The sequence below is a fragment of the Schistocerca cancellata genome, chromosome 5, assembly GCF_023864275.1.
Source record: "Schistocerca cancellata isolate TAMUIC-IGC-003103 chromosome 5, iqSchCanc2.1, whole genome shotgun sequence".
Taxonomy (NCBI): Eukaryota; Metazoa; Arthropoda; class Insecta; order Orthoptera; family Acrididae; genus Schistocerca; species Schistocerca cancellata.
Window position 1 is genome coordinate 181,172,346 of NC_064630.1, and position 6,482 is coordinate 181,178,827.

A 6,482-nucleotide genomic window follows, 5' to 3' on the forward strand; every position below is an offset into this window, starting at 1 on the left:
TTTGTAAGATACTGTACAAATGGTACGTTCATTGTGTCAGTGGTGGTATTTACAGCTATATGTAATAATGGAAATAAAAAACTACACAGTAATGTGATTTTATTCCTATAATGTCCTTAAGCTGGCTTCTGCGACCCCAGGTTCCCTATATCAAATTGTCAAATGGAACATCGTCTATGTCCTTTTAAATTTTTGCACGCTCTTAAGGAAACGCCCTGTATAAGGTAACTGTCAGTGTTCTGTGTTGTGGGTTGGCAGGAGAGCCAACACCGGTACTAGAGGAAGCCGCAAGGCACGCGTTTTAGCTCACGCAGGCTGGCATGAGGTCTGGAACACGACAAGGAATTTAGACTTTAGAAAAACGGACGTAGCTGGTGGAATACTTAACTTTAATCCATTAATGATGAGCGTCGCTCTTGACTGTACATGATTCAGTGTCAATAGTAACTGGTAATGGCGTCTTGCTAGGTCGTAGCAAATGACGTAGCTGAAGGCTATGCTAACTATCGTCTCGGCAAATGAGAGCGTATTTTGTCAGTGAACCATCGCTAGAAAAGTCGGTTGTACAACTGGGGCGAGTGCTAGGAAGTCTCTCCAGACCTGCCGTGTGGCGGCGCTCGGTCTGCAATCACTGATAGTGGCGACACGCGGGTCCGACGTATACTAAGGAACCGCGGCCGATTTAAAGGCTACCACCTAGAAAGTGTGGTGTCTGGCGGTGACACCACATTCTGATGTTGTAGAAATTAGATAACTTCCTCATAAATCTATTGACACCGACACTCGAGTCTGCCTACTTAGCTGGGTGCTAACGTGCTCGCTTCCCATGTAAGCGGGCCCGGGTTAGATTCTCAGCCGGGTTGGAGATTTTCTCCTGTCAGTGACTGGTGTTCTGTTGTCCTCGTCGTCATTTCATCCTCATCACTGGCGCAAGCGAGTCGCCCAGTGTGGCGTCGAATGAAATAATAGTGGCACTCGGCTGCCGAACTTCTCCGAATAGGGGCCTCCTGGCCAACGACACCACACGATCATATCCATTTACCGGCACTCGAAAAAGTGAACATCGCTTATGGCGAATGTCGCGAAACTATTACAGCAGTAGTGAGGTTGTACGCTGAAGAGTACCCAGATCGTGCCAAGCACTCACCATCTGCCTTTGTAAACATTATAAGAAAAAAGTTTTTAGAAACCGAAAGTGTGGAGAGTAAAATACGCTAAGCAGAAAGAAGAGCAACTGGTGAAGGGATGAATCTAACGTTTTAGCAGCAGGAACGCACAGTGCAAATGTCACAAAGAGGCGTCTCGGAACTACGAGAGGGATCAACCAAACGAGTGTTCTGCGAACACTACATTCCATAGTATTTAATCCTCTTCACTTTTCTCTGCATGTACAGCTTTGAGGCAATTACTACCGAAACGGGTTACAGTCCTCCGAATGCTATCTGCGAAAGGTGCAAGGTAATGCGGTATATCTGTACAAAATTTTGTTTAAGGGAGAAACATCGTTACCATGGGCTAGAAAATCTTAGGAATATGCACTAATCTTCAGTTGAAAATCCATGCCGACCCAAAGAAGTGTATAGAAACAATGCTCGTGTTCTATCAAAGTCTGATGCGTGTTTCTCAAAGGCAACATCATTGGTCCGCACTTTATCTATGGGAGCACTACCGCAGTGATTGGAAGATATGCTGTTGGTTATAAGGGAATCAGTGTGGATGTCCCTCCCCCTGCACATGTAACGACAGATCCTCTTAAGAGAACATTTGGAGTACACTGCAACGGTACTCCAGAAGCCCACAGAATAGTCTGCAAAAGCTCCAAACTTAAAATTTATGTGCGTGAAATGCCTTATAGTACGGGCCTGTGCTGTCGTTGCCTCCAGATGAAATTTGACATCCACATTTGTTTCTCCAGAATCACTTCATGGCAATGCTCAAGATCGCTTGGTATGACAGCGGTGATAATACACTCACTAATCGTACCTGGGTTACGTGCTTGGTGTACCCTCTTCACCTGACGGCGGGACAAGTAGTTCACGGCGCCATTATCTTGATACTATTTTATCGTGTCCCATACATGTTATGTCATTGATGTCCCTTTAGAAGCGCCTTTGAAATGCCACTGAAAGATCTATACATTTCCATTAGAAGGAAACAAAGCCAGTGTCGTAATTCGGCTACTACAAATGATAAATATTATTTGCGAACCTCAGGAATCTCTCCATATTGTCCGCTATAACCTGGCGAAAACCTCACTTCGACACATTCATTAATTCTGGATATATATTGGATGTCCTGTCTTAGATGCCTCATCCTGCATTTTCTCTCATAAATTCTATTATGTAGCCAACCAATTCGAATAATGGCAGGTCTGGCATTCGAAAATAAATTAATAATACTTGTTTTAGTGTTACTACGATTAATGTAGTTTGTATGTTTCAAGGAAGGTAATGATCATTTCACATTTATTATTGAACTGAATTCAAGAGAGAGCCCGGAAGCGGGCTTCGCTGAATTGTTCTGTATGCCTCTGAGTGAAACTAAGTTCACAGCTAACTCAAAGACAAATAAAATCAAATAAAGCACCGAAAATGAAGAACAGGCACCTCGGGTTTCTGTTTAATCGTTTATACACCATTACACAGGGGTACCTTTTTAAAACAGCTGTCCCGCTAATTTTAAGTAAGCATTTTGCTATAAGTTGGTTACTGTTCTACTACATATGTGCTCCCCTCTTGTGCTACTACCGTGTTGCCAGTATGTTTCTTTCTCTCCGCTGCCTCAGTGGGTTTAAGCTAATGTATTTATTGTCTGTATTGCTGGCTGTAGACAGCCAGTATCTGTTGTAACTGTTAATTTCTAATTGAGCATTTAATTAACTTAATTTGGTAGCCACAAGGCGATTCTATTTCAATTTATCTGCCGTGCTGGCAGGTGGTCTTCACACTTAATTTTGTAACTTTCTTAATACCATGATTGACTGACACTAAGCTTAATTAGTAGCGGCCTTGGATGTCAAATCCTTTTGTTGAAGCTGTTTGTGAAAATCTTTGATGGCGCCGTCGAGAGGTGGCTGTTGGTACATTAATAAATTTGCCGACATCAGCGTGTATTAAAATTTAAAATCAATTTAGCGTTCAGCTAGGCCTCATCTGTACCTAATTTATTACAGATAGTTGACTGATCATGGGTAGCGAATTTAATTTTGTTAAAAATTTAAAAAATAAATTAAAAAGTTGTAGCCTGTCCGCCAGCAAAGGCGTATCTGGATTAACATTATAGATGTATTTTCGTAGCGACTTCTTGTATTCTGATGAACAAACCGATTCAGCCTAGGCCGCTGTTATGTTGTTTAAGACTATTATCATTATTATTTTTTATCGCTTGATGTGAAGCTCTTCGCCACAAACTGCTAATGTTGTAGTTCGTTTTAGGCGCTCTCGTACTTGTACAATTGTTCTGTGTATTTAAAATTTTGAAGACTCTACTTAATTGCTTTTGAGTTAAATTTTTGCTTGTAGGTCATTGACTTTTCCAGCTTAACTGTTACCATTTGCTAATACGACATTGCTTTGTTAAAGAGATACTAAATCCTCTTTTAGGGAAATCCGATTTAATTTTGCCCTGCACTTCATCACTTTCCAACTAGTTATCTACCACTTCAATCCTAAACAGTTAATCTACAACAAGAAATTTGTGCCCATGAGGCAGTTGTAGCATCAATAACTATTTGTCTCACAAGAAATGTTAACATACACAGAAATAACAAATTACTGTAAGCAGCCACATGTGACTGGTTACAGTGATCTCTTGTCAGTTGAGATTAACAGCAGTCATGGTTAAACCTAACCTTGAACATGTCAATTTAAAGATAGTAAATACTATTTTCCTTACCGAGAGTGACAGGAAAATATTGCAAACTACCTGAACATTCAACATCAAATAATCAGCCGGGTGCGACGATACAGACCACAAACTCAAAAGAATTTCACAGTATAACTTGTACTTGTATGTGCTGAGCAGTGTTGTGAGGGATACGAGTATGAGACAAGGACACGGCGTAGTTCAGTAGGATGTTCCTGGGAAAGCAGTGAAAATTTCTCCACAGATTCAACCGAAATACAGGCCTTGTTGAAAACAAAACCCCAACGAAGCCAAAAGAACTTTTTATTTTTTTTGAGTTATCAGTCTTCTGACTGGTTTGATGCAGCCAGCCACGAATTTTTCTCCTGTGCCAACCTCTACATCTCAGAATAGCACTTGCAGCCTACCTCTTCAGTTACTTCATAATGTATTTCAGTCTCTGTCTTTCTCAGCTCTCTCTACTGCCATGGAAGTTATTCCCTGATGTATTAACACATGTCCTGTCGTCCTGTCCCTTCTCTTTGTCAGTGTTTTCCACATATTCTTTCCTCTGTTTCTGTGCAGAACGTCCTCATTCCTTACCCTACCAGTCCACCTGATCAACATTCGTCTTTAGCACCACATCTCAAATGATTCGACTCTCCTCTGTTCCCATTTTTCCACAGTCTATGTTTCACTACAATGCTTGACTCCAAACGTACATTCTCGGAATTCTCTACCTCAGATTAAGAGATATGTTTGATATTAGTAGGCTACTCTTTGCCTGGAATTCCTTTTTGGAAGTGCTAGTCTGCTTTTGATGTCTTCCTTGCTCCGTCCTTCATTGGTTATTTTCCTACCTAGGTATCAGAATTCCTTAACTTCGTGACTGTCGGTCCTGATGTTAAGTTTCTCGCTGTTCTCATTTCTGCTGTTTCTCATTACTTTCGTCTTCCTTCGATTTACCTTGAATCCATATTCTGTACTCATTAGACTGCTCATTCCATTCAGCAGATCCTGTAATTCTTTTTCACTTTCACTCAGCATAGCAATTTCATCAACGAATGGTGTGAGATTGATACCTTTTTACCTAGAGTTTCACTCCTTAACCTTTCTTTTACTTCCATCGTTGCTTGTTCGATGTATAGATTGAACAGCAGGGGTGAAAGACTACGTCCCTGACTTATACCATTTTTAATCCGAGTACTTAATTTTTGGCAACGGACTTGCCGCAGTGGATACACCGGTTCCCGTCAGATCACCGAAGTCAAGCACTGTAGGGCTAGGCCGGCACTTGGATGGGTGACCATCGGGGCCGCCAAGCGCTGTTGCTATTTTTCGGGGTGCACTCAGCCTCGTGATGCCAATTGAGAACACCATCGCATCCGGATTTGACTGTTGGCACTACACAGCCTCGCAGATGACATTCATCGAGCATTCGCCATACTCACACCCTGCCATCGGATCGCCACATTGTTTACCGTGATTCGTAACTCCACAAAACGTTTATCCACTGTTCAATAGTCCAATATTTACGCTCCTTACACCAAGCGAGGCGTCGTTTGGCATTTACCGGCGTGATGTGTGGCTTATTAGCAGCCTCTCGACCATGAAATCCCAGTTTTCTCACCTACCTTAGTACTTGCAGTGGATCTTGACGTAGTTTGGAATTTCTGTGTGATGGTCTGGATAGATGTCTGCCTATTACACATTACGATCCTCTTCAACTGTCGGCGGTCTCTGTCAGTCAACAAACGTGGTAGTCCTGTACGCTTTTGTGTTGTCCGTGTTCCTTCACGTTTCCACTTCGCAATCACATCGTAAACAGTGAACCTAGGGATAATCAGGAGCGTGGAAATCTCGCGTTCAGACGTACGCGACACAGGTGACACCCAGTCACCTGACCACATTCGAAGTCCTCGAGTTCCGCGGGGCGTCCCATGCTGCTCTCTCACGATGTCTAATGACAATTGAGGTCGCTGATATGGTCTACCTGGCAATAGGTGGCACCACACTGCACCTAATACGAAAAACGTATGTTTTTCGGGGTGTCCGGATACTTTTGATCACATCGTGTATGACTGAGTCCGTCTCCTTTGTCCGGCCCTGCTGACCCCATTGACGCGACGTTGCTAAGCTGGAGTTCGCAACAGACCACAACCGCTGGTATTAATCAGGGAGTCAGGAGTCGAGACTCATGTTACATACTGGGAATAGCATGCGCTATGTGCCTAATTAGTTAGGCAGTTGGGTTCACGTTCCATGGGTCAGTTGCGCTATAAACCGTAATAATGTTGAATGAATCCTTATATTTTCACATCACAAGTTATTTTGTAACTGTGACTACATGCTGATCATTTATACTTTTTTAAAAAAATGTACTGATGTGTGTTATTAATTCCCACCCAACGCCTTTTGCACATAACAATAATAGAAATTCTTCTCCAGAATAGACGGAGTTGTCAAGAAGAACCTTTCTCCGTTTTTATTTCAAATTTTACACTGCTGTATGTTACACATGGTTTACCTCTGTGTGAATGGTCCAAAATTTTGCATGCAAGACTGTGCACCCCTTTTTGTGTTAAAGACAACCTTAATGTGAAGTGATGGACATCATTTTTTTCTGGTATCATAATTAT

The 6,482-nt window shown here is 42.2% G+C and overlaps 1 pseudogene; it reads left to right on the forward strand.

The window, feature by feature from the left end:
- The first annotated feature begins 5,059 nt into the window (after positions 1-5,059).
- LOC126189938 (5S ribosomal RNA) lies at positions 5,060-5,177 on the forward strand (annotated as a pseudogene).
- Positions 5,178-6,482: the final 1,305 nt, after the last annotated feature.